Below are 19429 nucleotides of genomic sequence, written 5' to 3' on the forward strand. Positions count from 1 at the left end.
CCACCTGCTGAGATGCCTCTTCTAAGACATCCAATCTTCTCCTCTTCCTCTGTGTGGCCACATTGACTCTTGGTCTTTTCATCAAACATCTGAATTTTAAATTGATCAAAGCTCTATTTAACTTCCTGCATTTCTTCTTGAGCTTTTTGTTTTCCTTTTGCCAAAGGCCCATATGAAGCATGGTATTATCTTGGACCATCTTGTCCACATTGCTCTGTTCCTTCAGTCTTTCATTTTCTTGTTTGATGTGGCGATTTAGTACCTCTAGCTCAAATACTTCTTGCTTCAGTGATTGAACTTGTTGTTCAAGAGGTAGAACAGTGCTTGGACCAGCAACAGCTTGTTCTAATGTTTCCAGGTAGTTATATACTCTTTGTTGGTCTGGGTCAATCTCTGGTGACCTCTTTGGGCTAGGCTCATGCTCAAATTCAGGTTCATGTTCAAATTCAGGCTCATGCTCAAAAGGACTTTCCTCACGTGGAGGGCTAGTCTCAACCTGCTCAACATGTGGGGAGCTTTTCTCAAAGTCAAGTCTTGTAGCAACCTTTTGAGGTGTGCTCAAGTCAATAAAGAATGACTTTTTGTTCTCTGTGGCCCCCTTTTTGCTTTGTAACCTGCTGCTCCTTCTCACGGTGGTGATGCTCTGTTTTTCTTTTTGTTGCTTCTGTTTTTGTTTTTGCATCTTTTTGGAAAGGGCAGCCTCATGAAGTTGGGCCAACCTATGTGCCAATGGCTGAGTGTCCTCCTCACTAGAATTCTCAGGAGTAAAGTAGGTTTCTTGGGCTATGGATTTTCCTTTATCTTTCTTTTGTTTCTTCCTACTCTCCTTTTTCTTTTGAGCAGCTTCTTGTACAATTTCTTGCAGGGTTTCTGTGATAATTCCTTGGGCTGTTTGATCAATGTCTTCAGCAGGTTCAGGGTCAATTTCATGTTCAGAATGATGGGCAGCATTTCCTTCTTCAACAAGGTCTTGGACAGTTTCTTCTTGGACAACAGTTTCAGGGGTACCCTCTTCTCTTTTTCTTCTACTCTTTCTAGGCACTGAGGCTTCTCCTGTCTCTTCGAAGTGGTTTCTCACAAGGAATTTTTCCCAGGTATCCCTTTTGGCCTTTAATTGTTCTTCAACTAGTATTTTGACAAGCCGATGATGGTATAAATGTGGCTCAATGTTTCTTGGATTTATTTGGACTATTGAGCACATTTTTCTAAGGCTTGAGAGTAAAAAGTATGGAAGGTTAATGTCATGCTCTCCTAAGAAATGCATCATAATTTTGGCATGATAGACATATAGAACTCCAAACCTTCCCTCACATGTAAAGAATTTTTGTACTAGTAGAAGCAGAGCTGTCCATTCTTCTTTAACAAGATTAACAGGGATTCCTTTTGTAAAGATGCTAGTGTCCATACCTGGATTCTTCAGAATTTGCTTCCATTGCTGGTCTTGTACTAATCGGTTTTTGAACCATCTCTCCCCAGTTTGTGGTAGTGAAGTGGCCTGTGCCAAACTGCTCTCGGTGACTGTGAATTTCAGATCTCCTATCTCCACTTGGTTGTCTTTCTCTTTGAAAGAATGTGCAAAAGTCTTTGTGACCTCTCTATGATAACCCTTGAATTTTTTAATGCATTTGAGCCAATTTGCCTTTTGCAAAGGGTCTTTGACTTGGGGATATCCTTCCAGAAATTTGGAGCCCTCTGGCTCTGCCCTCAGAAGTTTACCCATTGATTCTCTGGCTCTGTTTTAATACTCTTTGAGAAAGGGTTATACGGTTTCAACAGTGGCTTTAACTCAACAGCTTTACGGCTTTAACAGTGGTTTCCACACAGTAGACTTACGGCTTCAACAGTGGTTTCCACACAGTAGACTTACGGCTTCAACACAACAGCCGTAATACATTCACAACAGTGGTCAAAGTTTAGCAGAGGAGAGAAACGAAACAGAGTATGGTTACGATGACAGAGTGGTGAATAAGGCAGAGCAGTGGAAAGCAAGGAAAATGCGGAAGTGAAACAACTGCGGGAATGAGATAATACATGCGTAGGAGGGTTATGAATGATGGGAATAAACGGTTAAGTCCTTCAACTTCGGTCATGAGTGTACATTTGGCTGCGGAATCATAACGCAGAGAGTCGTAGTACAATTGTCTACGTCACTTAGGTACAAAAATTTGAATGGAAACGCAGCCGTGTGTGGGCTTTTAAATCGTGATGAATGGTGGCTGTTAAGATTGAGAGATACGGGGATTTCGGTCGGGTAATGGAGAGGATTGGCAATCATTACATTGAATGGCAAAAAACGCAACCCGTAAACTATGCAAAATGTTTAACCATAGGTTTAGAAGTTAGATCATACCTTTAGGTGTCCGCGTTTTGATTCCTTTTGCTGATCTGACATTACCCTTTTATTATTTGTTGCTGCTACATGACCTTTCAATTTTTGCTGATGACCTTTAGACTGCAGATTCCTTCTTTAAACAGACTCTGTTTTTTTTATGCAGGTACAGGAAGTGTATTGGCTGCAGAATTGGGATATTGGCTACGGAATTGCTCCTCAGCTGCAGAAACTGCAGAAATACCCTTCTGACTGCACAAAACAACTTTAGCTGTGTAAAAATAAATCTGAGAATGACTTTATTGATGGAATGGAATGTAATGGATGGATGAATGAAAAGAAATGAGGTGGAGTGAGAGTGGTTGAATGAATAAGATGGTGAATGAAGTGGATGAAATGGCGAAATGAGATGGAAGAGAGAGAGATTTTTTTTATTTTTTATTTTTGGAAAACATGAGGTGTTAGGTGACCCTGATTTTCACCTCAGGTTTTCTGCATAAGACTGCCAATCAGAGATTGGTTTTCAGGCTTATACACTTATTCTTTTTTTTCTTTTTTTTCAAAAACCAAAGATTAGGCTGATGGAGGAGAAGAATCCTTCTCCACCAACCTGATTGCAAAATCTTCTTTAAACAACTTGACAAATTCCTCTTTTGAGCGTGGCTTCTGGTAGACTTTCAGGCGATGGCCATTCACAATAAGAGGAGTATGAAATTCATCAATAGTTTTCACTCGAACTGCTCCATTACTAAAGACTTCATCAACCTCATATGGCCCAAGCCAATGAGTTTGAAATTTTCCTTTGAAGTCCTTAAACTTTGAATCAAACAATAGAGCCCAATCTCCTTTTTGAAACTTTCTTTCTTTGATATGACGATCATGCCATTTAGATCTTTGGTGCTGAACTAGATCGGTCCTTAGAATTGCATCTTGTCTTATTTCATCTAGCTCATTTAGCTGGTCCATTCTATGTTTTTGGGCTTCTGAGAGGCTCATTCCCAATTGGACTGCCATCTTGAAGGTCTTGATTTGGAACTCAATGGGGAGCAGGACTTCCTTCCCATAAACAAGTTCATAGGGAGAATGTCCTGTTGTGTTCCTCCATGTGGTTCGATAGGCCCATAAGGCTTCAGGAAGCCTTTCTGCCCAATCTCTTCTATGAAGATGAACAGTCTTGGTGACAATGCCTTCAAGAACTTTATTGGTAGATTCCACTTGGCCATTGGATTGCGGATGGTAGGGAGTAGATGTTCTGTGTTTGATCTTATATTCCTCCATCAGCTTCTCCATCAATTTAGATGTAAATTGGCTGCCCTGATCTGTTACAATTTCCCTTGGGACACCAAAACGAGTGAAAATATCCTCAAAAAGAAATTGAACAATTGAATTTTCAGTGGCAGAAGGCAAGGCCTTGGCTTCTACCCACTTAGTAACATAATCAGTACAAACCAGTATATACTTCTTTTGCTTTGATGGTGGATTAATTGGTCCAACGAAATCTAGAGCCCATTTCTCAAAGGGTTCGATGCATACCTGAGGTTGTAGTGGCATTTCATTTGAAGGAGTTGGTCTCCCAACTCTTTGGCAGTCGTCACACCTTCTAACATACTGCTTTGCATCTTTAAAGAGAGAAGGCCAATAATATCCTAGAGAAAGGATTTTATAGGTTGTCCTCTTGTCAGCAAAGTGCCCGCCACATGGTTCATCATGACATGCCTTAAGGATGTCAGGCATTTCATCTTCCCGAACACACCTTCTGATTATACAATCTGGCCCTGTTTTGAACAATTCATTAGAAATCCAAGAATAATGTGAACTCTCCTGAATGATTTTCCTTTTTTCATTAGGAAATAAGTGTAGAGGAAGCTTCCCTGTAACTAGATAATTAGCCATATCTGCATACCAAGGAGTCTTGGTAGTTACTGCAAACAAGTATTCATCTGGAAACCTATCTTCTACTGGAGAATCCTCATTAGTGTTTTGGATTCTAGACAAGAAATCAGCTACTGTGTTTTGTTTTCCAGGTCTATCTAACACAGTAATGTTGAATTCTTGTAAGAGTAAAAGCCATCTTGTAACTCTACCATTAGTAACAGGTTTGTTCATTAAATATCTTATGGCAGAGTGATCAGTATGGACAAAGGTTTCATAGCCGGTTATGTAGTGTCTAAATTTATTGATCGCATGTACCACAGCTAAGAACTCTTTTTCTGTAACAGTATAATTTAACTCAGTGGGAGTCAAATTTTTACTGGTGTAATAGATGGCATAAGGGATCAAATCCTTTTGTCCCAAAACAGCTCCTAGAGCTGTATCTGAAGCATCAGTAGAAATGTGGAAAGGGAGTTTCCAATTTGGCCCCCTTAAGATAGGTGCTTCAGATATTCTAGTTTTTAAAGCTTCAAAGGCAGATTGACACTCAAGATCCCATTTGAACTCACAGTCTTTGGTAAGCAATTTGAAAAGAGGAGATGCTATCTTAGTGAAGTTTTCAATAAATCTTTTGTAATATCCAGTAAACCCAAGAAAACTTCTAACATCTTTCTGGCAATTTGGAACAGGTAACTTAGAGATGACTTCTACTTTGGATCTATCAACCTTAATCCCATCTCCTGAAATATGATGTCTTAAAACAATCCCTTCAGTAAACATCATAAAACACTTTTCATGACTTAAAGAAAGATTTGTTTCCTTACATCTTATCAGTACTTTTTCCAAATTTTCCAAAGCTTCTTCAAATGTATTACCATAAACTGTGAAATCGTCCATGTATACCTCTACACAATCATGAATCAGATCTGGAAAGATTCCTAGGACAACCCTTTGAAATGTAGCGGGTGCATTGCACAATCCAAAAGGGAGTACTCGGTAGGCAAAAGTTCCCCAAGGACAAGTGAATGTGGTTTTGTCTTGATCTTCAGGTGCTACCTGAATTTGATTATACCCACTAAAACCATCTAGGAATGAGAAATACTTTTTACCTGCTAAAGTGTCTAGTACCTGATCAATAAAAGGTAGAGGGAAATGATCCTTTAAGGTTGCCTTGTTCAATTCTCGATAATCAATGCAAACTCTCCATTTACCATTCTTTTTGGGCACTATAACCAAGGGAGAAACCCATTGGCTATCTGAAATGGGGTAAATGAAGTTTACCTTGAGCAATTTCTGGAGTTCTTCTTTCACGATTTCCCTAAGGTTTGGATTCATCCTTCTTTGTGGTTGCCTAATAGGTCTGTTGTTTTCTTCAATATAGATGTGATGAATACAAGTCTTAGGATCGATTCCTTTCATGTTAGTGTATTCCCATGCAAATGCAGTGGAATGTTTTTGCAACAGTTTAGTTAATTCTTCTTGTTGTGGTCTTTCCAAGTTTTTGTTAATGTTCAATGGTTTTCCTGGAAGGATTTCAACTGTAGAACTACCAAACTCTTCCATTGAGAAGAGAGACATCTGTCTAGAGGAGAGATATTCAATGTCTGCATCTAACCGAAACTATGTAGAGTCATATTCTAAAGGTATTTCAAAATTTTCTAATGTATTTAGAATTTGACTATCCTCACTGATCTCGGAGATGGTTAGAACAGGTTGAATAGTATCCTCATCATAAACCCACTCATCTTCTCCTATTTCTGTTATTGCCTTTGCTGGAGGATACAAGTTGAATTTCTTGGTGGAATTACCATCTGATATATACATGTCCCCAGACCTACAACTTATGAAAGCATCAGCTGTGGCCAGCCAAGGTCTTCCTAAAATAAGAGGATGTCCTCCTAGATTGTTCTTGGGAGTTAAAATCATAAAATCAACTGGATATTCCCAAGAATCTAGGGAGACTGGAATGTCTTCCAATACACCATCAGGTTTAATGATTGATCTATCTGTAAGTTGCAGTAAAGTAGGTGTAAAGAGAAGGTTAGGAAGCTTTAACTGATCCATGGTCTGTCTAATCATGATGTTGATAGCGGCTCCTAAGTCAATCAAAGTATTTGGGATTTCAACCCCATTAATATGAGTTTTGACAATAGGGCTACCGGGGTCCACATATTTTTGCATGGTAATCTTACCCATCATAATGTCTGCAATTTTTCCAACTAGATGTATCCTTTTGGTATCTCTGGTTCTCTTTCCTGTTTTCTTCAAACTCAACTCTTTTATTGTCTTCGCTAGAATTGGAATTTCCTTAATGGCTTGTAACAAGGGGATCTTGATACAGACATTCTTCAATTCATCTAGAAAACTATAGTCACGCACCCATATTTGCTTTTCCACTCCTTTGTCAATTTGCAATCTTTCAGGAAAAGGAGGTGTAGCTAAAGGTGTAGGTTGCTCAACTATGGGAGTTGTGGAGGTTGATTCTTTTTCTTTTTCTTTTTGGATATTTTGGTTTTTAAGTGATACTTCAGAACCTTTATTGACTTTGAGAGATTCTTCCTCAGAAATGCTTGGTTGTTGAACACTTGTAGAAGGTTGATCTAAGATTCTACCTGATCTGAGTTGTACTTCATTGAGAGGAACAACCATATAGGTAGGGAATGGTTGACCTTCCATCATGTAAGCATTTTGAGGGTTCCTATTATTTGGATTTGGTAATGGCTGAGAGGGAAGTTGATTTGATTTCTGCTGGGATTGAAGCGAGAGTTGAGAATTTTGATTTTGTGGAGGAGGTTGTTGTTGTTGAGGGTATGGCAATGATAGTTGTTGACCTTGGTTTGGAAGTTGTGGAGCCTGCTGATTCTGAAATGATGGAGGATATTGATATAATTGAGCAAATATCCCATAAGGATTTTTCATGCTTTGCATCCATGCTTGAAAAGCATTTTGAGGTTGAGGCCAAGGTTGTTGCCAAGGATTCCAATTTGGTTGGGATTGAGAATTCATAGAGTTGTTAAACCCTTGATTCTGTTGCCCTTGCCAAGGTCTCCTTGCAATAAAACAGAGAGATTCAAGTGTACTTGGATCCTCTTGAAAGACTGCTTTGAGGCCAGGTATTGAAGGATAATCCTTAGTCTCATGAGTTTCTGAGCAAATTACACATGTTTCTACAACGTGTGTGTCCAAGGGACATTCCCTTAAAGCATGTTTCTTTCTACATTTCGGGCAAAAAATGGCCAAAGCCTCAGCTTCTGCTTTTTGTTTATTGTGAATCTTAAGGGTATCTAGTTGTTCACTAAGACTCCCTAAGATGTCAGTTTTGAATTCATCAAGCATATTGCCGATTTCAGCCCTACTTACTGATCCTGTTGCAGATTTATTTGCTCTAAGGAGAGAAGGATCTCTAGGCCCTTTCTGAGTTTTTGATTTGCCTCTTGAGAGATGGATACAAAGTTCTTCTATATCTTTGAGTGAAAGTTGAGAAATATCCCCTTTCCCCATCATGTTTAAGATATCTATCCATTCATCCCTAATGGCTTTTAATAAGAGGGCTTTTAAGGTCTCTTCATCCAAGCTACTCATTTTTGCTCTTTTAAAGTTATATTGAAATCTTTCAAGTAAATCTTCTAAGCTCTCATCTTCTCTTTGTATCATTTTAAAAACCTCGTCCTTGTGATTAGTAGGCATACAATAGTCCAAATACCTATCCAAAAATGTCTGTTTCATTTCATCCCAAGACCTAACGGATTGATTGAGTAACCCCATGAACCATTTCAAGGCTTGATCCTTCAGTGTTGAAGGGAACAATTTGAGTTTCTGAGAGTCATCCAGGTAGTCATAAGTTCGACACACCACTTCAAACTCAAATAAAAATGTTTCAGGGTCCTCTGTCCTTAACCCATGGAAATTTGGGAGGACAGATGGTGATATGTTTTTCATAGTGGCTCGGGAATCCTCATTAACAATGGGAAACCCAAATGAATTATCCCCATCTCTATTTCCTCCTCCAAGGGGACCTCTACCTCCATTATTGTTGTTATTTCCTCCTCCTCCTCTACCTCTACCTCTACCACCTCCTTCTTCCTCTGCCATGATGGTTCTCCTAGGGATTTCAAAATCTTTTGGTTCCTCTACAAAAGGTGAATGAGAAGAGATTTCTCCTTCTTCTTCAGATGATTCCACTTCCTCAATTACAATTGGTCTTTCTGTAGGAGAAAGAGAAGAGTCTCTTCCTGGTTCAAATTCAATAGAAGGTGTAGGAGAGTCAACTCTTGGCTCTTGAATTCCAGGAATTCTAGGACTAGGAGTGTCGGTTGGAGATAAGGGAGGTGTCTCTTTTCTATCCCTTGAAGCAGATGGACTTGTAAAAATTGAACTTCGAGCTCTAGCTAAAAACCTTCCCCTAGAATCTCTAGCTCTATGCATGTCATTTTTTATTATTTTTCTTCAAGTCAAGTTAATAGTTCTTTTTCTGATCTTCCAGTTCACTCTAGGTGCAAGAAGAGAGCATACTCAAGAAACTACCAAATCAATAACTTTCTCTTTTCTGATCCTCCAGATCACCTTGCAGTGCAAGAGGAGAGCATACTTTGATAGGTTATCAACTTCTTTCCTTGAAATTTTTATGTTTTTTTTTTCTAAGAATATGGCTACTTAATTTCACTTCCCCGGCAACGGCGCCAAAATGTTTAGTCAATTTAGTGTTTCTAAATTGATGTCATTAATTGTCAACCCGGGGCTCGTAAGCTGATGAAGTGAAGGTGTACTATATGTACTTAAGCAACCTCTTAGATATTTTTGTCGTTTGGGGGTGTTGTTTGTGGTCAATTTATCTTCCTAAGATGGAATGGAGTTTTTATAAACAGATGAGTGAGTGTGTGTGTAAGGTGATTTCTAGATGAGTGAGTGTGTGTTACAGGTGATTTCTAACTATCTTCTAAATTTGCAAAGAAAAAGCTTGAAAGAAAATAAATAACTTGAAATGAACTGAAAGCAAAGAACCACTTTCTAATGGCACTAGACACCATTCATGCTGCTGCAAATAAAAAGGTAAGAAAACCACTTTAAAAACCAATGATGATGTTTATCTCTTCCTAACTCTCTGCTTCCAACATATGGTACTATGTAAAACACGATTAGGAAGTAGCTAGAGATGAGTTTAAAAAGTGATCAAAAATGAGAAAAATCTACTTTAAAGACTAGTTATAATGTTCAGCTCTTCCTAACTCTTTGCTTCCAACATGTGGTACTATGTAAAGCACGATTAGAAAGTAGTTAAAGATTATTCTAAAAAGTACTCAAAGCCAGCTGTAATTTATTAGTATTCTGATCTCTAAAAGATGAACAATTTATGATAAAGAGACCATCAATATGTTAGCATATAACTTTGAGAAACTAAACTAGAAATCAGCTATGAAAATAAAGTAAAGGCAGCAACTTTGAATCTGTCAACTGAAAATACCATCAGATATAAAGCAAATACACAAAGACAAAACAATCCCGGGTTAAAAACCTGCAAAAAGAATACTGATCAGTTTAAAATGAATGCTAGAAATAAAATGACATGAAATCAAACTATTATACATGATAAAAGAAATAAAGATTGCTGAAAGCATGAAAATGAAACCAAACACTATGTACACGGGTTGTCACAGATGGGGGCCCTCCATCCACGCAGCCAACTTAGAAGATCAGCTACGAAAAGGTGAACAGAACAGTCTTCTTTTTATAAAAACAGCATGTCAAAAATATAGTGGAAAGTGCTGTAGGAACAGCCTTTTAAAACAGAGTTTTTATACAAAATCAGCGCAGCAATTACAATAATCCAAAAGCTAATCTACAAGCGTTGGCACACGCTTATTTATAAGCACAGAGGCAACTACTCTCTGCGTGTATTAAGCAACTACAGCTTAACCTATTAACTACGCAGCAACACACAGTCATAGCTAATTAACTTGTGCAGCAAACACGTAGGTAAATCCGTGCACTTTTAAGGGAAACGGTCATCATGGGAGACAAATCTATGCTTGGATCCTGTCTTTAGCTGTCCTCGTGGCAAGGAGGAGGTGCCAGCTACAGTTCCGTGTCCCAACTGCTCACGGCTCCCGTGCCACCGTTCAGAACTTGACCGTTTGACCGAGGGAATACCTGCGTTGACCAAGGGCATCCGTGACTGGTTTGGCTCAACCAATAGCATACAATCCATGTGTACATCCAACCCAACATGCCCATGTGGCTCGTTCCTTGAGAAGAAACATGGAGCATATCAAACAACAAAAAGGCTGCGGAATCTCTGAACAGCTGCGGAATTGCTGAACAACTGCGGAATCGCTGAACAGCTGCGGAAACTCTGTTTTTATGTCAAAAATCTAAACCAACAGTAAAACATAAGCAAAGTTAACTAATTATGCTTGAAGACATCAATGTAATGATCTGGGTAAGTTTATGCGGAAAATAGAGCAAAAGAGAGGGATAAGTGAGGAAAAGTTGTAGGTAATGATGGATAATCAAGTGCAAGTTAGAGGCTCTACACCAATCCTGGAGTTGGTTGATCAACCTATTGTTCTTGTTTTTCTTTGGATGTTTTTTCTGGGAAATCTAGTATTTCTAAGAAATGCTAACCCTCTAGGTTTGGTAGCTAACGTAGAAACAACAGTTAAAGAAATTCACTATCTTTCCTATGAGTGATAGATAAGAAAGAGATTATGAAAGACCAACTTGTAACTTCCACATGAATCCTCGCTTGATCTCCCTCTCCTTTGGCTCATCCCATAACTCCTCCCCGTACCTAACACACTTGGAGAGTACCTACGTAGCTACAGAAACAAAGACCTGTCAAAGCATAATGATCCATCACAGCATAAATATCATAGAATCAGAAATATGATAAACAAATGAATGCATTTACATTTAACACAATCAATTGGGAAAAATCTTGAAGAATTTTATTGATAACAAGGAGAAGTACAACCCATAAAAAGTCTGATCCAGTGCCATCCTCCCAGATTCAAGCCTTCCGTTAGCACCCAAATCTGCCTTAGGTTGAAGAAGGAAAAAATTAGGGTAACCACAAACCACGCTCAGTCTGGTAGCTAGCCCTACCAAAGTAGGAGAGGGCTCTCTCCGAGTCACGCTCAGCGAATGGATAGGAAAAATGGATCTGAGATGACTTATAATGCGATATTTACCTTAGGCTAGTAAGTTAAAAAGGATTTGGAAAATATTTTTGAAAGTGCCCGAGCTTCTGGGATGTATATGGGACTGGCGCTTAGCAAAGAACAAAGAATTGAGAATGAACGCACAGATTATTCCGTGAGGCAAGGTAGGCAGGAAGCGTAGAAATTTCAACTTAAGGTGATGCGGAATGGAAAGATTTCCGAAGATAGTGTAAAGGGCATGGTCACATGAATCCTTTTCAACAAAATAATAACACTGCACATGAAATTTTCCCACAGGCAGAGCAATATAAATTGAATTCTACCTAATCTCACTTAGAAAATTTCATTGAAATGAAAAATGAAATGAATTATGAAACATAAAAAGATACATATGGAACATAATAACACATTTGCTACACTCAAAACCACAAGAATATCATGAAACAGAGTTGTTGCCTTTCATTAACTCTCTGTCAAAATATACACAGTGCAGAAACAGAGTTTCTTTCCCACAGTCTCCCAGAAGTTACAAGCCAGCCAACCCTTTGCAAATAACTTGCATACAATATATAGAAAGTGTAGAGAAGAGATGGAACGCCCAGCGGTTGGGAAGTTACTCAAATCATTTTGAAAAGGAGATGGAGAGCCAACCATCAGCTACAGGTGTAGCGCTCTCAAGCATGACATTTGGCTGGGGTGACCCTTTGCATTCTTTTGCCAATTGGATAGATGCCCACCTGGAGATAAAATTCTTTAAAATCCATCCTTGGTGCCAAAAAACTGAAGAGTAGATGACCGGGCCCACTTGGAGAAGTCATGACCCGAAATTTCGTGAAACAGGAGCAATTTGGCAGTTTTTCCCCTGTGCGCCGCGCCAAATTCCCTGTGCGTCGTGCCAATTTGGAGCCTATTTTGAGGCACGTTTAGGTGTCCAAAATGTGCCCAAGTGAGCTTGCTGGAAAGCCTGTCCTGTCTACTTTCTAACCCAGCTGGAATTTCTAAATTTGAAGCTCATTTGCCCCTCCAAAACTTCATTCTCCCAAGACTGCTTTCTGTGTGTCCAAAACGTGGTAGAGAGGCTATTTTTGAGTGTTTTTTGACCTTTAGGAGACACAAAACTTGTCAAAATTTCTTGCCCAAACACCAGTAGACGTATTTTTCGATGTTGAATCTGAATATGCAAGCCATTCCTCAATTAGAGTGCTATAATTTTAGCGTCGTGCCAGTGGCGCGGCGCACAGGGAGGAATTTCCTGTTTTGTGCCCAAAAATTTTGCCTGTGACCAAAATTTGGCCAAATTTTTTGGAATTTGGGCTGGAGGTTTCCTATGAAGTGATTTGCTATGCCAAGGAAGCCTCAGCCAAGATTTGAAGCCGATCTTGCTCCTTTGCCTCCTTTGCCTCTTTTTCCTCTTTTCTCGCTTTGCTCAATTTTGCCTTTAAGCTCCTGATTCTTGCCTTGGAACTCATGTTGCGGGCCTGGTAGTGATAATTCATGCACCTCAGCATGTCTTTTTCCCTATTTTCTTTGTCCAACAATCTCTCCAAATGCATGTTGACCCTCTCAAGGTTGGACTCCCGGTCTTCATTAATTTCTTGCTCCAAAGATGTGAGCCGGAACCCTTCTTCTTTGAGCAACTTGGCGCTGCTCACGGATGTTCAGCAGCTCCATGATCATCTATTGGTGCTCAAGCTATTTGTTTCTCCGCTCCAGGTAGTTCATGTTCCACTTGGCCCTTTCTAGATCAATGGTCAAGTCTTCAATCTCTGATTGTTGCTCCTTGATGAACTCTATAAGCTCCTCATTGGTGGGTTCTGCATCTGGCTCATCATCCTGGAGGAGAACAAACTCGGTCTCTTGCTCACCTGATGGCCCCTCCTCCTGCACTGGCTCCTTGCCCTTACCCTGCTCCTATGATGCTGATGGCGGAAGTGAGGCCCCTTCCAGCTCGGGTGGAGATAACACTCGCTTTGCCATTGCAAACAACGGTCTGGTGCCTTTCGGATAGCCTCTCTGATATGTGATGAAAACTGGCATGGTGGCAGTCTCATGGCTCTCAAAATGATGTGCAGGACTTCCCATCTTAGGCTCAAACTGATGTGAAGGACCTCCCAGCTCATGCTCAACCTGATGTGAAGTACCTCCCACCTCATGTTCTGCCTCTGATATCACTGGTGGAGCGCTGAAGAAATCACGGGAAATGAAGTCCTCCCAATCAATACCCTGCAATCCCAACTGATGGTCCACTAAAATCCAGATGAGAGCAAAATGATAGACATTGTTTAGCTACTGTCAAGGGGTCTTGCGCTGCATGAAGTTTTTAATCTTCTCAATGTTGTTGCAGATGAAAAATGGGAGGTTCATCATCTTCACCCTGGTGAAGTGCATGAGCAAGCGGATGTGATAGGCATAAAGGCAAGAAAACCTCCCCTTGCAACTGAAATACTTCATGATCAATCTCATGAGTGGGGCATATTCTTCCCTCAAAAATCTAAATGGAAAAACTCTAGTGAGCTGGCTCAAGCAACTGTTCTTGATATAAGGCTCATAGTGATGCCTCTCCACTTTCTTCTTCTTATGCCACTGTTCTCCGACGTTAGGTATCCCTGTTGCCACCGATATAGCCTCCGGTTTCAAGGTGAAAGTGACCCCAGCCAGGACAGATTGGCCTCCCTGTAGATCAAGTGCAAAAAGGCAGGCCAACTCATGATGTACTCTAACATTGGCACCCTTTGGAAAAATTCATAACATGCCAAGTGCTGGAAACAAGACATGGCAAGTGGGCATGCATGTAGCTCTGTGAGGGTGTTGGGCTCATCTCTAGGATATATGCCACTCCGGTGATGTCTCCTATGGGCCCTCTCTCCTGAAGATGTGTCACTGTGTGCATCCCCCTCATAATCTGATGAATTTTCTGATGCCATCACTGTTGCTTGTACTCTGAGTTTAATGGTGCCCTTTGAATTCAATGACACTGATGAATGTTCTGAAAATCTGTCACCAAGGGGACAATAAAATAGGGGAGTGTTAGGAGGGGAATGATGAAAAGGGGAATAGGGGTTTAAAGGAGAAATTTATCAGGGATTTGGGAGTGTTTGGGGTATGGTTTTGATGTGGTAGGGTTTGGGATTTTTTGGGCTATAGGGATAAAAGGGATGAATGGATATGATTACAATATAGCTAGGGTGATGGTAAGGGGAAAATGCTACAGGGAAATTAGCTGATCAAGGTAGGATAGGAGCTTATTTAGCAATTGTATTACTGTAGCAAAAACCCTAGCTTTTTTGCCATTCTTTGTGCCATTTTTGTGTTTGCTTAATAAAAATTTGCCTTTGATTTCATGGCCACCAAAACATATTTTTCTTTGAGTTAAGGATCAATGGTTAAAAGATCCATGGCCACCTTTGCAAATTTGAGAGTCATTTACGAAAATTTGGGTGACTTCGGTGCTTTTTTAGGCTCACAGGCCTGTGCACCGCGCGCTTTTCCCAGTGCGCCATGTGTTGGGTATGCGTCGCGCCAGTGCAGTGTTAACACTGTGGCCGGGCTCCTAGTGCGCCGCGCCACATTTTGTGTGTGCCGCGCGCTTTTAAACGACACTCATTTGCTTGGAAAAACATGGGAGAGGGTTTTAGGGTGATTTAGGGTGGTTTCTTAAGGAGACAAGGTGGAATGGAGGTGACTATGATGAGGAGTGAGGGGACAAGGGGAGGGGAAACAAAACCTTGGTGGTGTCTTCGAATTTACAAACCCCGTTTATCATTTTGTTTTGGTGATTACTTGCATGGATGGCCAATATGCTTTGGATCTTCACTCGACGTCTTAGAAACACTGCTATTGACCAAATTGATAGAGAAGAGGTTTCATTCGGGCCTACCTCTTGTTTACTAGACTTCAACCGGGATATAGAACGAGTTTTCAAGTGTTTTTGAGCTCCCTGGCCCAGTGCATCGTGTGCCAAGCACAGTGCGCCACGCGCCTTGAGTGCGCCGCGCCCTTATCAGTTTTTCACTGTGGGTTGGCTGATGATGTGTCGTGCCCTCCGTGTGCGTCACGTGCCCTGTTGTATGTGCCGCACCACCTATAAATCTGCCCTCCTTACTCGAATTCCTCCTCCTTAGCTCTCTTTTCTTCAACAATGCCTCTCTCAAGCTTTTCCTTATCACAATGACTTAGTTTTGGGTCAAAACAAATATATATAGGATTTTAGAGAGTTGGGTTCAATTTTTTCTTCTTTGAAAACCCACTTTATAATGTTTATGTTTTACCCTTTCTATTGACTTTAAAACACTCTGCTTTTTCCCTTTTTCTTTGAAATTTTGGCTCTCATGATAAAATTTTCGGCCTTTCTTTGTGGGGACTGTGACTGGGCCTCTGGCTTTGAAATCCATGACTGCATCTAAAAATGTCAACTGTTGATTTTTGGAAAATTTTGTCATAGTTGACCTTGTTTGACTTTTCTTCAAAACAGAGTTTTGAAGAAGAGTCGGTGTCTCTTTAGGTGATGATGAAGCTTTCTGAACTATAGTTGTATAAGTTCTCCTTCTGGCCTGCATGACTTTGTTCTGGAAATGTTTTTTTTTTAAACCACATTGATGATTTCCTAGACCCAGCAATAAAAAGGACTTTGACCTGTAATATGACCAGACTTTGGCTATCATGAATTTCAGTGATTGTGGATCAAGACCTGAACCAGCAGGGGCCAGACATGAGGGAAAATGAGTAGCATGACTTTCTCTGTCACATCATGATATGTCCCTAGCAAAATGCAGCTGAGTGGATGGAGCGGGACACCTAAAATTGAAATGCAGAAAGAGCTTTGATCTCTGACGGAGGGCTGAACAGACCGACTCTAACATTGGCTCCAATGGGGGATGGTAGCTCCTTGGAGGTGCCAAGAACAGCAGATCTCTGGAGGAGCTAGACAGTGCCTCTTGATCCATTGGGCTATGGAGTCATCATTTTGATAAACAGCACAAGACTCTGACTTATTTACAAAACTGGAATAACCAAGAAATTGACTCAAACTTGACAATTGGAATAACTCAAAAACTGACTTTACATACTGAAACCAAACTGAAATAAAAATGGTATTTACAATGACAGTGGAAGCAGCGTTAATAAATCAGCAATGATACCACTTGAGCAGCCGACCATTGATCGGCCCTCCAGGATAGTCTTCCCCATTCATTTCTTTAAGAAGAAAGGCATTTTGTTCCCTGTATGTTACGATCTTGAAAGGACCTTTCCATAGATTTTTGAACTTTCCGTGCTTGCCTTTCTCTTCATTCCTTGCATACCACTTCAACACCACATCATCCAACTGAAATTTATCTGCTTTAGCTTTTCTATCATAAATTTTCTTTATCTTCTCCTGTAACTTGGATGTGTTTTTGAAAACTTCCTCTCTTTTTTGCTGCAAGTGGATCATTTGATTCAGCCTTCTCTGCATGGGATCTTCCTCATTGTCAGCCTCCTGAAGAAGTTTGACCACCAGGGTAGCAAGGGAAGTGGGAAATATTATGTCCACACCATAAACCAGCTCAAACAGTGACATACCAATAGACTTTTTCTGACTGATTCGATCTTCCCAAAGTGCATGGACCAGCCTCTTGTTCCAGCTCTTTTTATTTATTTCCAGCAGCTTCTTGATGATGTTGACCAAAGATTTATTCGAAAATTCCGCCAATCTGTTGCCTTGCGGATGATAGGCAGTTGAATGACCCAAAATTATGTGATATCTGTGACAAAATTCTACCATCCTTTTCGATTTAAAGGCTGCTACATTATCAGTGATTAGTTTGTTTGAACAACCAAATCAAGACAAGATGTTATTTTCGAGAACTGAGATGATTACCATGTTCATCGCTTGTCTGGTAGGTGCTGCCTCAACCCACTTTGTGAAGTAGTCCGTCGCTGTAAGGATCCACCTATGCTGTCCAGAAGATGCGGGATGAATTTCCCCAATGAAATCCAACCCCCACTGCTGGAATGGAGCGCTCACTTCTATAGGCTTGAGTGGCAAACGCTGTAGTTTATGTTTTCCTTCAAAAATTTGACACTTACAACAACACTTTACCATCTTATGCACATCAACAAACAAAGTAGGCCAGTAGTACCCCGCTCTCAAGATTGTGTTCGCTGTTGACTTCCAAAAAAGATGTCCACCACACTCTCCTCCATGGAAGTCCTCCATGACTTTCTTTGCCTCCTCTTCCACCGAACAATTTAGCAAAATGCCACCAGGATCTTTCCATACAGTGCCGAATTCAAGATACAAAACTTGGCAGCTTTCAATTTGAGTGTTCTCGCTTTGTTTCTAGCCATGCTGGGCGGTGGTGATAGATTTTTCAGCACATAGATTATATCAGAATACCATGGGGACAAAGCAAACATTTCGGATAGCTGAAATGACGTTCCTTCATCACTCTCATCGGACATGGCAGCGATCAGATTTATGTCCAATGCATGCAAATTTGACTCAGCCATTAGCTTCGCCAACCCCTGTCCTTTGACTAGCTTTGTAGGCTTTATCTCCACATCATATTCTAGCAAGGCTGCAATCCATTTTCCCCTTCTCCCTTCCGGATCGGTCTGCACTAAAACATATTTTGCAGAAGTATTAGGAACATAGGCCAGAATGTGAGAATGTAAGATATACACCCGGAAATCCTTCAGTGCCTTCACTAGTGCCAGAGCTTGCTTCTCAACAATGTTGTACTTCAAAGCTACATCCCTTATTGCCCTGCTGAAGAATGCAATGGGTCTTTCATGATCATCCCTTTTCTGCAAAAATACCGCTGCCATAGTGTGCTCAGAAGCAAATGAAAACAATATGAAATCTTGAGTGTAATCCGGGCTGACTAGAACTGGAGCTGAAGAGAGGGCCAATTTGACCAAGTTGAAAGATTTTATAGCCTCATCCGTCCATTTCACCTGGCTGTCCTTCTTAAGCATGTTGTTCATTTGTTTCAAGTGTTCCACAATATTAGGCACAAAGCGATGCAGAAAATTCATCTTACCATTAAATGACTGTATCTCCTTTTTGTTCCTAGGCAGATCAATTTGCTGAATTTCTTGGACATGTGCTGGGTCTATGCGGATGCCATCCTTTGAAATGATATGCCCAAGTAATTTTCCTTCCTCCATGGTGAACAAGCTCTTCTTAGGATTCAGCGATAAACCATATTTCCTGCATTTTTGAAAGACAATTTTTAGGTGATGCATGTGCTCTTCATCAGATTTTGAAAACACCGTCAAGTCATCCAAGTACACCACCAAAAACACATCCTTCTCATTTGCAAACACCAAGTCCATTTCCCGCTAAAATGTGGCACCTGCATTCTTCAAACCGAATGGAATTTTGGCATAGTGAAATGTTCCCCATGGAGTTGTGAATGTTGTCTTATCCCTATCATCTTCATGGACTGAAATTTGGTTATATCCGGAATAACCATCGAGCAGCGACATACGAGATGCCCCCACTACTCGCTGAAGTATATGGTCCATCTTGGGCAGCGGATAGTTGTCCTTCAATGAGACCTTGTTTAGATTTCTGAAATCGATGCATAGGCGGATCTCACCGGTCTTCTTTCGTACAGGCACTAAGTTAGATATCCAATCTGAAAATCTGATAGGCATAATGATACCTGACTTGTACAACCTATTTACCTCTTTTTCGATGGATGGTAGCAACTTTGGATTGATCCTTCTCAGCTTTTGTCTAAATGGTTTCTGATTGGGCTTGATAGGTATGGTGTGCTGAATGATATTCGTATCATAGGTCTTTAAATCAGAATAATCCCAAGCAAATACATTTGCAAATGAAGCTATCAAACTGATATATTTGTCCTTGATCTTTGGCGGTAGTGTCTTGGACAATTTTACCAATTTTGGATTTGCTGTTGTACCAATGTTGACTTCTTCTACACCTTTCTCCGTGGGCTGCAAAGTTGGCTTGCGGGCTACATCATCCTGATCGAAAAGTTCTTCTAGGGGTATCAAGCCTTTAGGAATGATGTTGTTCTTCAGCTGCAATACGTCCATTTGATTGATTTGTACTTCTTCTATA

The sequence above is a fragment of the Pinus tabuliformis genome, chromosome X, assembly GCF_031772625.1.
Source record: "Pinus tabuliformis cultivar Carrire ecotype Pingquan chromosome X, CPIR1, whole genome shotgun sequence".
Lineage (NCBI taxonomy): Eukaryota > Viridiplantae > Streptophyta > Pinopsida > Pinales > Pinaceae > Pinus > Pinus tabuliformis.